Source organism: Argopecten irradians, chromosome 10 (genome assembly GCF_041381155.1).
Source record: "Argopecten irradians isolate NY chromosome 10, Ai_NY, whole genome shotgun sequence".
Lineage (NCBI taxonomy): Eukaryota > Metazoa > Mollusca > Bivalvia > Pectinida > Pectinidae > Argopecten > Argopecten irradians.
Genome location: NC_091143.1, coordinates 37,551,257 through 37,568,668, shown reverse-complemented (window position 1 = coordinate 37,568,668; position 17,412 = coordinate 37,551,257). Strand labels below are relative to the sequence as shown.

General features: G+C 36.4%; 1 long non-coding RNA gene across 1 annotated transcript; it reads right to left on the bottom strand.

The window, feature by feature from the left end:
- Nucleotides 1–214: 214 nt before the first annotated feature.
- On the bottom strand, nucleotides 215–6,159 carry LOC138333824 (uncharacterized). The gene is made up of 2 exons (XR_011210035.1): nucleotides 5,966–6,159; nucleotides 215–1,368 (listed from the first exon to the last, which is right to left on the bottom strand). It is a non-coding gene; the product is annotated as an uncharacterized lncRNA (long non-coding RNA).
- Between the last annotated feature and the right edge of the window lie 11,253 nt (nucleotides 6,160–17,412).

The following is a 17,412-nucleotide window of genomic DNA, read 5'->3' as shown; positions in this document are numbered from 1 at the left end:
ACCAGGAGGGGCGATCCGACTGTATCTCCCGTTATATGTATAAGTCCCAAATCGTGATCGTATAGTATTTTTAGTATACAACAGAGTCCACAGTCGTCACAAATCCTCTACGGATCCTGTTTCCTCCACAGGTTACAGGCCTGTATCTCAACAGGTTCGATCTCTAGGATGTAGCGGAAGCACTGACACTAATCCAATAAGTCAACTAGGTAAATACAGGTACAAATAACTATTTATTATATAAAAGACAAGTAGATTAAGTATTACATAGAAGATTCACAATAGTGCCCGTTAAGACAGATAACAATAAGAGATATAAGTGCCGAAGCAGTTACAATGTATCCAAGATTAACTATAGCCAAACTTTAGGCCTAATTAGCTCAGTCCTGTGTGATTACCACGTTCCCTAAACAAAGCCTAACACCCTACGGAGCCAACTAGCTCTGCTCCCTACCTATTCCCTAAGTCAAGACCAAAGCTTCCTTAGAAGCAGCCCCTTTTATAACAACTCATCAACCCAGTACCCCAAAGTGACCACTGATTGGTCAATGTCCGGATGTCCGGACAGAGCACCATATTTAGGTGAAACCGCTGCTACAACAACCCACCTACACACTAAATATAACTTCCGCTTAAAACAGACAAGACTCAACTGACTGATAAACACCTCCCAAGTGTACCACACGTGTACTCCGGCCAGCGGTCATCATCGGGGTGATCATGAGGACAACTAGGTTGATGAATGTGACTGCTAAACAGCAAACACACCCTAGATAAGACCTGTTCTCACGGTGTTCCCCTGAATTTGGGTCAAATATACATAAACAGATCACTGAAGTGAAGACTTAGAAGAGTGCAATAACAAATATACATACTGTAGAAATAAATGCAACAATGATAGAAACCCGTTCTATCACACTACATATACACGTATATATGAACAATGTACACGTGTTTGCGTAAATACACGTACATGTGTAACTACACCGCATACATGGGAGGCCGTCCTTACGTGACCCTAGCTGTTAATAGGACGTACATTTGAACAAACAAACAATAAAAGTAATGCACAAACACAATAACTGACAGGTTTAAAAACCTTTTATGTGTGTGGCAGAGCCGTCACCTGTGACACCGGATGTTCAAACACAACCGGTGCTATTTTGAGAAACTACCCGGCCGTTTTGAGATCACAGAACCAAATAAATTCCCATAGAGGACCGTGTTAACGTTTGCTACTATTCAGGTTAAATGAAGTTATCAAAATTCTTTACAAATTTTACATCTACATGTATTGTCCGACCCACACATAAACCATTAACTGGTGTACCCTGAATATATCCAATCAGCAGGCTCCTATATATTCACCTCTCTATGAAATCTTCTGCCCAAAGGGGGATTCCCCTAAATCTGTTTTTCGGTTGAACCAGACTGCTTTCGTAAGAAACGCTCTCTGATTAATATTGAGTGAGATCGTCCGTTCGTTCAAGCAATCGTCTGTTCGCTAACATTACTTATATCATTACATAGGTGGAAATCCCGTGTTTTGATCGCGATCAAATCTAGTTTCTTCTTATTCTTCTTATTCTTATTTTTCTTTTTTTTTCTTATTTCCACAAATCTTGTTAGCAGGATATCTCAGGAACGGAATAAGGTACGACGCTCAACTTTGGACATGTTATGAATGTACATAAGATCTGGAAATGTACGTTCGATTTTTTACAAAAATGTTCAAGGTCAAGGTCACAGACGTAAAAAACATTTTTTTGGAACGAAGTTTAAACGCTCATAACTTCATTACCGTACGCTGTACATCGTTCACGTTTTGTTATTCAGACAGATCGTGACATTGCGCGTGCTTTTCCCATGCCATGTTATCAGAGATTATGTCAAGGTCAAGAGTTCGCTACGGGGTCAAACAAAGGTCAAAAACGAAATTTACCACAGAAAAAATATTTGAAAGTTGAATATGAAAGGTCATGCCCTCAGAAATATATAATGACAAGTTTTAAGGTCATGAGATCCAAAATGGCGGAGATATAGGCCTTTGAAAAAAGGCTATTTTGGCGTTTTCCCGCCAAAAATTTTAAAGGTTTCAGCGCCTTTAATACTTAACATACATGCTTGAATTTTTGTATAGATATAGCATGGACGAATGTCTACAGAACTTATTCCTTTTTATTGACCTTGACATTCATTCAAGGTCACAGGGTTCAAAAAGCTTTAAATCTTTAAACGACATCTTCGTAATAAATAAGAGGTGTAGAGCGCTGAAATTTGGAGACGTTATGTACGTACATGAGTTCTTAAAATGTACTCTCGATTTTGGAGGATAACGTTCAAGGTCAAGGTCACAGACGTAAAAACTGCTTTTTTCGAACGAACTTTAAACGCTCATAATTTCATAACCGTACGCTACACAACATGTACGTTTCATTCTCCATGTAGATCACGATAATTCACGTTTTTTTCTCATTACATGTTATCAGAAATTATGTCAAGGTCACGAGTTCACTAGGGGGTCAAATGAGGTCAAACAAAGGTCAAAAATGAACTTTACCATAGAAATGTTTCGAAGGGCGCATATGAAAGAGCATGTTCTCAGGCACATAAAATGACCAAATTCAAGGTCATATGATCCAAAATGGCGGAGATATAGGACATCAAAAATCGAAATTTTAGTTTATATTTGCCCCTGCCCGAGACGTTTCAGCGCCTTAATACCTGTATGTACAGTGTTGATTTTTCATACCTATGTTGTATTAACTTTTGTCTTCACAAGTTATTTATTTTTAAGGGGTTATATAGAAAAATGGCGGAAATATAGCTCTCCAAATATGGCAATTTGTTTCTTTTTCTTATTTTTGTCCGTTATTTGTGAGCTCGTAGGGCCTTTATCATCTCATTTAGAGTGTTGATTTTTTGTAAATGTAAGCTTTAGCCTATTGTCTGTACAGGTTTTTAATTTCAAAGACATGAATTTGAAAATGGCGGAAATATAGACCTCCGAATATGGCGTTTCGTTCATTTTTTAACGTAAATTTTAGGGTAATTCATGAAAATTCAAAGGTGAAATGTTTTGAATTGGATGTGAAAGATCATGCTTTCAGACACATAAAATGACCAAGTTCAAGGTCATAAGATTCAAAATGGCGGAGATATAGGACATCGAAAATCGAAATTTTAGTTTATATTTGTCCTTGCCGAGACGTTTCAGCGCCTTTAAACCTGTATGTACAGTGTTGATTTTTCATACCTATGTTGTATGAACTTTTGTCTTCAAAAGTTATTTATTTTTAAGGGGTTATATAGAAAAATGGCGAAATATAGCTCTCCAAATATGGCAATTTGTTTCATTTTCTTATTTTTGCCGTTATTTGTGAGCTCGTAGGGCCTTTATCATCTCATGTAGGTGTTGATTTTTTGTAAATGTTAGCTTTAGCCTATTGTCTGTACAGGTTTTTAATTTCAAAGACATGAATTTGAAAATGGCGGAAATATAGACCTCCGAATATGGCGTTTCGTTCATTTTTTAACGTAAATTTTAGGGTAATTCATGAAAATTCAAAGGTGAAATGTTTTGAATTGGATGTGAAAGATCATGCTTTCAGACACATAAAATGACCAAGTTCAAGGTCATAAGATTCAAAATGGCGGAGATATAGGACATCGAAAATCGAAATTTTAGTTTTTATTTGTCCTTGCACGAGACGTTTCAGCGCCTTTAAACCTGTATGTACAGTGTTGATTTTTCATACCTGTGTTGTATGAACTTTTGTCTTCAAAAAGTTATTTATTTTTAAGGGGTTATATAGAAAAAATGGCGGAAATATAGCTCTCCAAATATGGCAATTTGTTTTATTTTTCTTATTTTTTTCCGTTATTTGTGAGCTCGTAGGGCCTTTATCATCTCATGTTGAGTGTTGAATTTTTGTAAATGTAAGCTTTAGCCTATTGTCTGTACAGGTTTTTAATTTCAAAGACATGAATTTGAAAATGGCGGAAATATAGACCTCCGAATATGGCGTTTCGTTCATTTTTTTAACGTAAATTTTAGCGTAATTCATGAAAATTCAAAGGTGAAATGTTTTCAATTGGATGTGAAAGATCATGCTTTCAGACACATAAAATGACCAATTTCAATGTCATATGATTCAAAATGGCGGAGGTATAGAACTTTCAGCGATTTTGAGTTGTGATTACATGATGTGGCATGTGGCCAAAGGGAGATAATCGGTATCTAATACTAAAACTCTAATCGTACGTGTTATTCCGCATTGGTCCAAGATCTTCATAAGAAAAGGAGAATTTTTGCACTTTAAAAAAACCCTGAAATTCTAATGTTTTTACCTATTCATTATCAAAATTGATATTTTGAACCTAAATCTCAATCTGAATTTCCAAATTCATATCATGGTTATCAAGGAATAATTACCTGTCAGAAAACATTTTTACTTTTGAAATTCATAATAAGCAAGCCAATCAGCGGCCGGGTTAAAATTCTGTCCTGGGCTCAATCTTCGGTACACAAGGGCCGTTTCGAATGTATTTTTACATCTAGTTTTCAATACTTTTCGGGATGTTTTAAGTGCTACTGTAATAGGGAGGGTTTTCCACAAGAGACCAGGAGGGGCGATCCGACTGTATCTCCCGTTATATGTATAAGTCCCAAATCGTGATCGTATAGTATTTTTAGTATACAACAGAGTCCACAGTCGTCACAAATCCTCTACGGATCCTGTTTCCTCCACAGGTTACAGGCCTGTATCTCAACAGGTTCGATCTCTAGGATGTAGCGGAAGCACTGACACTAATCCAATAACTCAACTAGGTAAATACAGGTACAAATAACTATTTATTATATAAAAGACAAGTAGATTAAGTATTACATAGAAGATTCACAATAGTGCCCGTTAAGACAGATAACAATAAGAGATATAAGTGCCGAAGCAGTTACAATGTATCCAAGATTAACTATAGCCAAACTTTAGGCCTAATTAGCTCAGTCCTGTGTGATTACCACGTTCCCTAAACAAAGCCTAACACCCTACGGAGCCAACTAGCTCTGCTCCCTACCTATTCCCTAAGTCAAGACCAAAGCTTCCTTAGAAGCAGCCCCTTTTATAACAACTCATCAACCCAGTACCCCAAAGTGACCACTGATTGGTCAATGTCCGGATGTCCGGACAGAGCACCATATTTAGGTGAAACCGCTGCTACAACAACCCACCTACACACTAAATATAACTTCCGCTTAAAACAGACAAGACTCAACTGATGATAAACACCTCCCAAGTGTACCACACGTGTACTCCGGCCAGCGGTCATCATCGGGGTGATCATGAGGACAACTAGGTTGATGAATGTGACTGCTAAACAGCAAACACACCCTAGATAAGACCTGTTCTCACGGTGTTCCCCTGAATTTGGGTCAAATATACATAAACAGATCACTGAAGTGAAGACTTAGAAGAGTGCAATAACAAATATACATACTGTAGAAATAAATGCAACAATGATAGAAACCCGTTCTATCACACTACATATACACGTATATATGAACAATGTACACGTGTTTGCCTAAATACACGTACATGTGTAACTACACCGCATACATGGGAGGCCGTCCTTACGTGACCCTAGCTGTTAATAGGACGTACATTTGAACAAACAAACAATAAAAGTAATGCACAAACATAATAACTGACAGGTTTAAAAACCTTTTATGTGTGTGGCAGAGCCGTCACCTGTGACACCGGATGTTCAAACACAACCGGTGCTATTTTGAGAAACTACCCGGCCGTTTTGAGATCACAGAACCAAATAAATTCCCATAGAGGACCGTGTTAACGTTTGCTACTATTCAGGTTAAATGAAGTTATCAAAATTCTTTACAAATTTTACATCTACATGTATTGTTCCGACCCACACATATATCCAATCAGCAGGCTCCTATATATTTCACCTCTCTATGAAATCTTTTGCCCCCAACAGGGCATTCCCCTAAATCTGTTTTTCGGTTGAACCAGACTGCTTTCGTAAGAAACGCTCTCTGATTAATATTGAGTGAGATTGTCCGTTCGTTCAAGCAATCGTCTGTTCGCTAACATTACTTATATCATTACATAGGTGGAAATCCCGTGTTTTGATCGCGATCAAATCTAGTTTAATATTGAACTTAAAGACGTTTCCGGTATTATACGGGTAAAATAGCACGCTAATTTTCAGATGGAAATCAAATATGGCGGCTCGCTACACTTCGAACCGCATCACTACTCTGACAGAGATAATCAGTTGTTCGATTGTTATATTTTATCAAATTGCATCTATTGCGTTCAACAAGCGGAACGATTACTTCAGTCATCATGACTACCGTAGTTACCCAACTTGGCAACCAGACCATTTTTTTAATTTGACTACGAACTTGCAAAAATAGAAATGATTACATATATGGATGGTGGTATGAACGCGATTAGATACAGACATATTCTACATGTAGCGCTAGGGCAAAAAAGCATCAGTCATATGATATAATACATAATATTGTCACAGTACCGTCCATTATATAATACACTGCCCTCCAAAAGTTCTGTTACACGTGCAGTTTTGCAATACGTAAAATTGTAAACGTGTGATACGAGCATCAGTATATATGTATATTATTTATTTACTTGTATATTTTCTCTAGCTCATTAATTGTTTTTATTATATTATTTTATTTTATCTTATCTTTTTTAGAGAGAGATTTTCTCAGAGATTAATTGCCAGCAAAGTTTATGTAACAGAACTTTTGGAGGGCAGTGTATAGTCGCAGTACGTTTCCATTACATTGTAAAGTCAAAAGTACATATTGCCACTGGCAGTACGCTTTTCCCTGCTCGCATCTCGTTAAACTAACAAAACAAGACCCCCAAAACAGGAGGCAGTTGAAAGCAAACTTGTCATTTTTAACGGCGCCTATCTCCACGCAAGGACACCCAAGGCAGCACACAAGTCATATCTCTTAGCAATTACTTTCACGATATGTAACATAATTCAACTCCTACAGCGCAATAAAAACCTAATTATAAGAACAGCGACACCCGCCAGACTGAAGTCGAGAAAAGGTTTGTCCTTGAAAGAATAATTGTGTTTCCATCCGAGTCCCATGTGACTAAATGAAGTGTTCGAGGGTTAAATCAAAACTTTGTCTACAGAACGGAGACCTCTGAATTTTTTCTTCTTCTGAAATTTCGTCTCTTTACTTTTTAGAATAATAAAAATTAATAATAAATTATGATAAATAACGACATCAAGTCACATGAATATATGTTCTATAAATAATTATATAAGTTGGTTTATATTTATTTGCACTGTGTCCATATCCGGAATCCAGTTGCCATTTGTTTGTTCTCGGAGTTCAGTTCTAAGGCTGAAAACTTGTTCTACAAAAAAGAAAAGACATTGGCTCAGCATGATAGGAACAACTATAATTTGGAAAGAGAATATACCATTATTTGACAATATACATTGACATGCGCAAAGCCTTGAAGCTATTGAGTTTCCAAAATGTGTTTAAATAAAGACAGATTTTATGTCGCGCACTTCACAGAAAAAAAGAGCTGTGAACTTTCTCGATAGTGTTGAGTTCTCACGTACTCAGAATTAAGATACATGTCTATGACTTAAATTGCGGTGAAAATGTTCGTAACTGTGTTTTCAACCGTCTGTTGTATATATATTTATCAAGGGGTATAAAACGGATTAAGTTTTCTCAATAAATCCACTACCATGTCGCCATTTAATTTAATAAAATGGTCGATGAATTCCTGTTGTAATTAGGTTTGGTGATGGTATCCCATAATGCACCATTAGCCTTACCACGGAGGGCCTCCATTGTCTCAGACACACCAGCAATCCAATTCAATTGTTATATAATAGTGAATTGATCACAAGAGATCTTGATTGTGGGTCACGACGCTAATCGCATTGTATGTCATAATGTCAGCTATAAACAAAAACGTATTTATCATTAAGAATTGGCGTGTTTGATTGGTTTTATTACCATGCCACGTGCTCATTATGGCTTCCAATTTCGCTAGCCAAGGGAATTCAGTATGATAATTTTCTTGAAACACTTGGCAGATCTTACGTCGAAGCTGAAGTTCTCGCATTGCGCCACCTGCTGGATCACCGCAGTTGCGCCCTTCCATTTACGTATTAAGCAACCAATGAAAAAGCTCGTAGCATGGTTCTATGGGGTTTAAAAATGGCAGCGCCCTTCTAAAACGATACGCGTGCCCCGAAACGATAGCGTGACGGCACGTAAAACTCTTCACTTCTTCTAAAACATGTTGTATGCGACGAATTCAAAATGCCCAAGATTAACATGTTTTTGAGCTATTTGATTTGACACCAGTTTTTTTGTTTTTCATGCTTCAGTGGTCAATTTTGTTCGAAGTTCATCTTTGAATTATATGGTAAACTTTATGGAACAGAAATCACTCACGTAATTGTTATTTTTTCTATTTGTTTAGAGAGCAACGTATCCAAGTAGTTCGTTTAACTGGTCTAAAATTTAATAATTGACTATATAGTAAATATAACTTCGCTGTAAGGTGTTGTTGAAAGATAAGCTATGCTTCAATATACAAATGTAGGTCACTGATATCACTTCTATTCAGTTTTGTTGACAAATGAAAACCGCGTTTTCATTGGTCGGCTGAACCTAGACGCATCCAATCAGAATGTGAAACACGAAACTTCAGATTTGATGTGAGATGTGCCAAGATAGAGTATATATCGTACTGAATACCTTTGGCGAGCGAAGTTATATGGCTGAGTGATAAAGAGTTATCAGAAATAACGTTTTATCCGAGGATTATTGAATGGAAAAAACATCCCAAATCTGACGATGGTATGCCATGCGAACCGTGGTCGAAGAGCCACGTCAATGTAGATTAGCAATTCCATTATGGGTCTGCGGCGATGACCCGGATGGCCAAAACGAAATGAAAAAAACAAATTCACCTTTACGTTTTAAATTAGCTTACATTCAACTTTAGGTCTACATGTAGATGTATGTAAACGGTAACTAATTCTCAGGTCCCTATGATACTAAACCTTGCAGTTCCTCTAAGGACACCTTCCTTCGTGATAGTTGATTTTATATAATAACAAAAAGGAGTACTTAGGAAATAATCTTGGAAAATGACCGAATTATGAAGATTTGCCATCGATACGGTATGAAAGCTTTCGAATTGATGTTCTTAAAATATGATCCTGAACGTGCATGTACATATGGAATATGTAGTAGGTGGGATCACAGGGACCTGGCACGAAATTTTTAACCATAGTATACATATATATATATTATAGTATCAAGGGTATGAACTCGGCGGACGAGAAAAACGGGCCTATTTTTTTAAAACCGTGATTATTTTAATAAATTGGTTCTATACAGCATTGACGGATATCTTACCTTAAAGAAAAATAATTTATCTTTTCATTGAGTGTTTGATGAACAAAATGGCCAAGTATTGACGAAGTTATGGCTTGATGAATCGGGAAATTTACGAAAAATATGCTAGGTAGACATTTCCCTGTCCGGTCGAAATGTCGTCTCGGCTCTAATGGGTACCTCAAAAACCAAGCCAAAATCACAAAATCTACGCTTGTGGTGGTAAACAGTACCCATAACTGTGTTCATCCACAATCTCCTTTGGAGGTGTCATGATCCGTACTTTGTAGAAACTCCATTTAAACATCGTGTAGCTCACTTACTTTAACCGTCACCGCCATGTTAATTTGTTCTTCTGAACGCTTCTCGAGTTTACCCACAAGCACAACACTACATTATTTGCATATTATTTACATACCTTGACTACAATATGCAAATAATGTAGTGTTGTGCTTGTGGGTAAACTCGAGAAGCATTCCGAAGAACAAATTAACATGGCGGTGACTGTTAAAGTAAGTGAGCTACACGATGTTTAAATGGAGTTTCTACAAAGTACGGATCATGACACCTCCAAAGGAGATTGTGGATGAACACAGTTATGGGTACTGTTTACCACCACAAGCGTAGATTTTGTGTGATTTTGGCTTGGTTTTTGGGTACCCATTAGAGCCGAGACGACATTTCGACCGGACAGGGAAATGTCTACCTAGTATATTTTTCGTAAATTTCCCGATTCATCAAGCCATAACTTCGTCAATACTGGCTAATTTTGTTCATCAAGCACTCAATGAAAAGATAAATTATTTCTCTTTAAGGTAAGATATCCGTCAATGCTGTTATAGAACCGATTTATTAAAATAATCATGGTTTTAAAAAATAGGTCCGTTTTTCTCGACCGCCGACATACCCTTGATACTATAATATATATATACCTATACTGTTAGTTTAAAAAAATCGTGCCAGGTCCCTGTGGGTGGGATGGGCACCCGTGCCCAAATGAAACCAAAGTCTAGATAACCGTCACGCACACTAGTTATACGTAACGCTGTCACGCTAGAATGATTAGGTCCTCGATTGATCAACTTGATTGGTTGCCAGTTGAGAAGGAGACAGTAATGAGCTTTAAGTGATCTTCAATATCGGAGTATTGGATAGAAGGTCCAGAAACTGCACGTGAGATTACATCCTTATTAAGCGTGTTCTAATGAAGTTCTGATCCAGCTTATTTCACGACGATCCGCTACATACTAGATAGAATTACTTCGTTTTTTAATATAATATTTCTACGCCCTTGTTATGTTTTCTCGTGGCAAAGATTAGTTGCGTGTAGATTCTGACTTCATCGTCTTAATATACCTAACATCTAATACCTATTCTTTGCCTAATACCTATACTATACTTAATACCTATATTACTCGGCATTAAATCCCTCCAACGTATACCTGATTACATGCAAGAAATACCAGCGGACCAGGCACACACCGCCTTATAACACAGGGACCTGATAATTAGATACAGTTTAACCTTGTGTCCATAGATCAACGTTTGATGTGATATGATTAATAATTTGTGCCGCTAAAAATACAAATAAACTGTTACCAATTATCAGGTTCATGTGGCACGGATCCCTTCATTCACTTGTCAGAACGAGGCTTGGTATAAACATCCTTCAGTTCCGCCTCGGGAAACAGAAAAGTCTTCGGAAACCAACAAGATTATTTTACTCCCTGACGTTATTTTACGTGTAACAAGAGATGGAATTATTAACGTAATTTATTATGTAAAATATTAGCCTGACGGCATATATGGTTTCATATTAATGGAACATGCTGCACTTGATTACTGAAATATTTGCTTTCATTTTATCAAAATAAACTTAACAAATTTAATCTAAATGATTTGAATTATTATCAATACTCTTTTTGAAAAACCACACAGGAGGCCATCATATATGTGTGTCTGTTTCAACGTAGTAACATGACTCAAGAGAAATCCTTCTAAATTATTCCCAAAGCTTTTACAAAATTGCATCACGGAAGAACTCATCAAAAATAAGTGAAAATTTTAACAATAGAAATAGATGTTGCATTACCGTATCACTATGTGCCAAATAGTATGTAATTAGTCTAATGATAAAAAAATGCCTGGTGCACTAGCAAGGGCTTTCTGGAGATTCTTCAATGAAATTTCAGTTGTATATATATATGTACAATTTCGTTAGAATAGGCCCACATTTCGCCTCAAGAACTGTTATAGAGAACGTCCTATTGCCACTAAATGCTTCTACATAGACCACATTGTAAACTTTGTATAATGTATTATTAAAACATCAGAATAATAGTTAGCTATTGTGTTCTATAATGAAAGTCAATGTTTTCCTATAACAATCGAGTCCGTCAGTTCAAACTTCAACCAAGGTACATGCTAGCCATTTTGAAATACGGTGTATCTTGTACTGTATAATGCTAAAATTATATTGCAATGCTAATATTCATTATAAAAATGAACCTAAATTTCAATCTGGATTTCCAAGTTCATATCATTATTACCTTAAAATAATTGTCAGTTAGAATACATTTTTACTTTTGAAGTTCATGATTAACCAGCCAACCAGTGGCCGGTTCTAAAGTCTCTCCCGAACTCAATCTTCTATACACAGGGACTAGATGGTTTTTAGTTGGTTGTTCCCTTATTATGTATTGTATCCTAGGAAGCACCAGATCCTGTGTCGACAGTGGTCCGATCCGGTTGAAGTTTCCATCTGTACTTATTACCTACATACAATGGATGGCTAAGCTACCTAAACATTGCTGAGGATGCATTAGATAGAGATACTGGCTCCTGAAGCCTTCTAACAGACCGGCTTCACTAATGACAATAGCTTTTCTAGGGTCAAGCAGTAGTAATCGATACTGCTTTGATTGTGTATGTTATTGTGTTTGAATGATATGTTTCTTTCAGTCATGAACCAAAAACCAAGTTACGGTACCACACGTCATACTCGTATGTGTGTGATATCCTGGCCGTCAGTGTCTTCAACACGACAGACTCGTATTCTTCCATAGCTTAGAAAGATACATTTGGATGGAACCTGAATCACAATTACGAATATCAATAAAACTATGTAAATGTGAATAAAATAACTCAATTTTATTAAACAATAGCTCTAAGATGACCAACAGGTATTCAATAAGTGGTGAGGACAACCTTACAAGCATGCTACTTGGAGATTCCCTTCCAGTTCTAGAATTTCTTCGTGCATCATTAACTGGACGATTTGATGTTCTTTCCCTCGTTGAAATATAATTAATATTATATTCAAGGGAAAAAATTCAAACGGTTCTTATCTTTGACTACCCTCAGTGTATTCTTGAAGACCCATCATTGCGAAGCCGTTTGGACCCAAATCGGACAATACAAAATGGCTTTTCCGGGACTATTAGTGAACTTTAATCGTTAGTGGCACTGTCGAGATGATCCGTGAATGTGTGACCGGACCTTTAACGGGGTGATGTTTTGTGCTTGACAGTATAATTTGCCGACGCCATTATTTCTCGGGTCGTGTACCTGAACCATGCAATTAACCTCAGTGGCTTATAATAAAAAAAACTAACTATATATTTTTGGATGCTTAATCAGTCTATTATCGGTCAGGTTTGTGCCTATCATGTCACAAAAGGACAGCAATAAAGGAAACCACCTTCAGCGTGTAACCTCGCCAAGCTCTGATACGATGACAAACCAAGCGATGCTATAAAGGGGAGGGAGTGTTTTGATCATTTTGTATGATCAGAGTAATATCCAATTCTTTTAATTCATCTTTCAGTGAGTGAAACGCTATTCACTATATTGAATGAACGACCCGAGAGTCGACTTTATTGTGCTAAACACTTGTCATTCCCAACATCAGACAAATGCAAACCAAAATCATTTTTAACATGTTGGGATATCTGATATATGCACACTCGCAATCATTTTGAGTGTATATGACGCGGCTGACCTGCCAACATGTAAACAAGCCTATAGCACCAATGGTGACCTTCGTATGAACAAACACTCTAAATAAGTAGAGGAATATTTTGTGACTATATTATTAAATTTCTGGGTACGTGTTGTGAAGGAATTGCAAATACATGTAACTGTTGATTGCGATGTGAAATTTAAAGGAAGATTTGCCCCCTGACCTATATCATTTCCCCTACAATTCTGCATACGAGTTCTACCAGCTTGTTTAACCGACATTTGAAAAACTAAGATGGTAGCTGTTAAGCTCCATTGAGTTCTCATAGACACTTACTATTGGAGAGGGGTTCACATCCTCTTCACAAGTTATCAAGTTCTGATCCCTAGATATTGTGAGCTACGTGATTGAGTAACTTCAGATTGGGTTCTTTTACTAGATCTAGGCATGATTTCGCAAGAAATGTAAAAATAAACGAGACTAAAAAGCTTTATATCCCCAAGTCAAGATGAAATTTAACCTAATGCTATTTTTTTATTATCTGTCAATGATATAATTAAACCATGATATGGAAATAATAGAGACTATTATCTTGATGTAAATTAACAAAGCCTACAATCTACCTGGTGCAAAAAAACATAAATTGGTTTCCGGCGCGCAAGAGGGATAATACAATGATCGTTGTCATCGATCGCATGTTGTTTTAAATCCATTTCAATCGTCAGCAGTATTGTTTGGCTTTTTTTTTTCTTCAACCTTTTTGTAAAAAAGGATATTCTTGGGTGGTGTTCAAATAATAAACTCTTCTTGCGAACTTCCAGTATCTGTTATGGAAATGCCATTTCTTTCTTCTCAATGAGGATTTGGGACGAAAGATAGACACGTGAATAAAAGACAAACAAACAATTCTTCTACGTTATTTCCATACAATGCACTTTTTCACACTGCGTACATACGTAATGGTTACTGAATAACCCGACTGCCCCCTTTAAGGCATTGCCTTCAGTCATATTACAAACAGTTTTTATCCTATTCCAAAAATGCAGTAAAACGTTTCGACTACAATTGTCTTAGTTACTTTTCCAAAACTCATGCGTGATAGGATGATCGTGCGCCTGCGCCGAAGTCAAACTCCCGGGTCATTGTAAATGATGTCACGGCAACACCGATCCGGAACATACCGAGGAATAAAATTCAACATCTAAGTAGCCCATCAGTTAACCCATTTATATATTGATTTATTTTATAGAATCAATCTAAGTACATTTAGAGTTCGAAAAAAAGCATTTCGATGCTAGATTATTTTCTATTTCGTTTTATACGCAATGCATTGATGAAATTAAAACATAACATTCACATTATCTGTTATGGATTTGAATGGAAAACAGGTCTAGATCAATTATCTATATAGAGCAAAGCAGTGAGGCAAAACTGATATCTGTTTTTAATGTCTAATCAGCTAGTGAGTCACTTAGTCATCGGATAAATCACACTGTGGCGTCAGAACATGAGCACGTGCCCCTATTATTAGGCATTTCCGTGTACATGTATATAATCGGATCCTTGATAATGATGCCACTTCATGCTCTACTTCTTTCAGTAACTACCTCTCTCTGACAATTTGATGGCATTTGTTCAGTGAGTTTCATACGCCATAATTAGGATAAAATACCTTTATGTAAATTGATTAATGTCAATGTCATACATGGCACTTCCCATGTTCTTTTATGTCGGGCTGCACATTTATGAATCGACGAATGTCAAGGTTCGATTGATGATTGCTGTCGGAGGTAAAAGTACAACAGTTCATGACCTCATTAACTTCTGACAAACATGTCATATCAACATTTGTTTTAGTTTTTGACATGGCACTAAGCATAACAATAGATTAAATGTCTCGATAGATATCACAAATATTTTTTCAACCTGAATAAAACGACGTATAAATTAAAACTTTGCTTAACAAAAGGCCCATGGACCTTAACGGTCACCTGATATTTGATATAAGTGCTATTATGTCATTTACTAGCCAACTGATGTCTTTTGCTCATGAAAAGAAACATAAGTCTATTAAATCCACATACAAAGTTTCATTAGGATTGGTGCATATTTACTCACATTACCGTGATCACAAGGGTAACCATGTATTATCGCAAAGGGCAATAACTCCGTAATTAAGTTACGTAATTGAAGTCGAATCTAGTTGATTTTCGAACTCGTCCGATATCTTTCCAATGTTAGTCTAAATACAGATTTTAAATAAAGCTGTGTGTATATATCACAAACGTTAATGTATTCACAAGGTCTAATCATAATTATAAGGGCAAAGGGCAATAACTCCGTAAATTATTGTTGAATCAAGTTCATTTTAGAACTTATTCGAGCTATTTCCAATGTTAGTCTACATACCAAGTTTCAGTTAGTTTGGTTCATATTTATCAAGTAATCGTGTTCACAAAGTTAATATTATTATTGCAAAGGGCAATAACTCTGTAGGTTACAATCGAATGAAGCTGATTTTAGAACTTGTCCGAGATCTTTCCAATGTTAGTCTACTTCCAATTTTATTAAGCTGTGTTCATTTTACTAAAGTTAAAATTAATATTACTTAAAATTATCGCGTTCACAAGGAAATGTTAACGGATGACGGACGACGCACGACGCCGGACAAACGACTATCGCAATAGGTCATCATCATGACCTATGGTGAGATGACGTAATAAGCTTTATCTCACGATGAAAAGACTTTCAATTTCCATGGAGTGACACATGCTTGTCTCTGCCTGATAACTAGTGATTTCAACCATATAATATATATGCCACAAACCCTCGTGCCGGAAGGAGGCAGACGCACTTCTAAGGTAACATAAAAGTGAAAATATAAGAAAAACACTATCTTCATCACTAGAAAGACCATCCTATCAAATTTAACCATCACTATAATGAGTTAAAGCTCCAGTGTGTGTGAAATATGGACAGGAGATAGTGTAAGGTTCAATAACTGCTCATCAATAATCTGTAAATAGTTATTAAAATATCATGGAAAGACAGTTCATGAATGTGCTTCAAAGTATCGATATATTTTTTACTACAAGTGAGGCATTGCGGCTGTTTATTGTACCCTGTTTCAAAAGAAAATCTTTCAATAGTATGCAAACTAATACCAGTATAATAAATATACGTCATTCTGGAAGAAGTAATAATTAAGTAGTGTAGTTATCCACTAAGGGACATCCGCCAATACAATCAGACAACACAATCAAGAGGCATCACTACAAGCTAATGCTAGATTCATTTGATGCATAATTCAGCCAAAGTTTAGCCAAAGACCAAAGTTCGACATTTAGATTTGCACATCGAAGACTTAAGCATCCAGGGGCCATATTGGATTCATGTGGGAATTGTGGGTAAACCTCGCCATGTATATGATGTTTTGCAGTAAGCTCATTATACTACTAAGTGGTTTAAACGCTCTTGCGATTCCGATGAACATTAATCTTTATTCGATAAAAGCTCTATGGTATTGTTCTAATTTCCAAACGTTCAAGTGATTTAGAAGAGACACCGTGATTTGAGTTATTTTACTTCACTTAGCTAGTCATTACATTCCTTTTATTTAAGCATTGAATTCACTATTTTTTAATTTCATCATGAGTTTACATTACGTGTATTTTTATGTATTTCACGCTACATGTTTATTTTGAACTTTGCATACATGATGTCAATTTGCATTTGGTTACACAAACATCTGTCTTTAAAGGCCTTTCAATCAGTCATACTGTTGTTACATATGTCATTTGTGTGATAGGCATGACGTGATTTCCATTAGCTGTGGCGGGCAAAATTTCCATTGTATGATGTAAACAATGATATGACGTCACGAATCGAGGACTGATGAACAGCATGACTGTCTCCACTGAATCTATGCAACTGTTATATCTAAAATATTATTTTGATTTTGAGATATTTTTAAGACATTTAAATTAAATTATGCGATAAAAAAAACAACTTA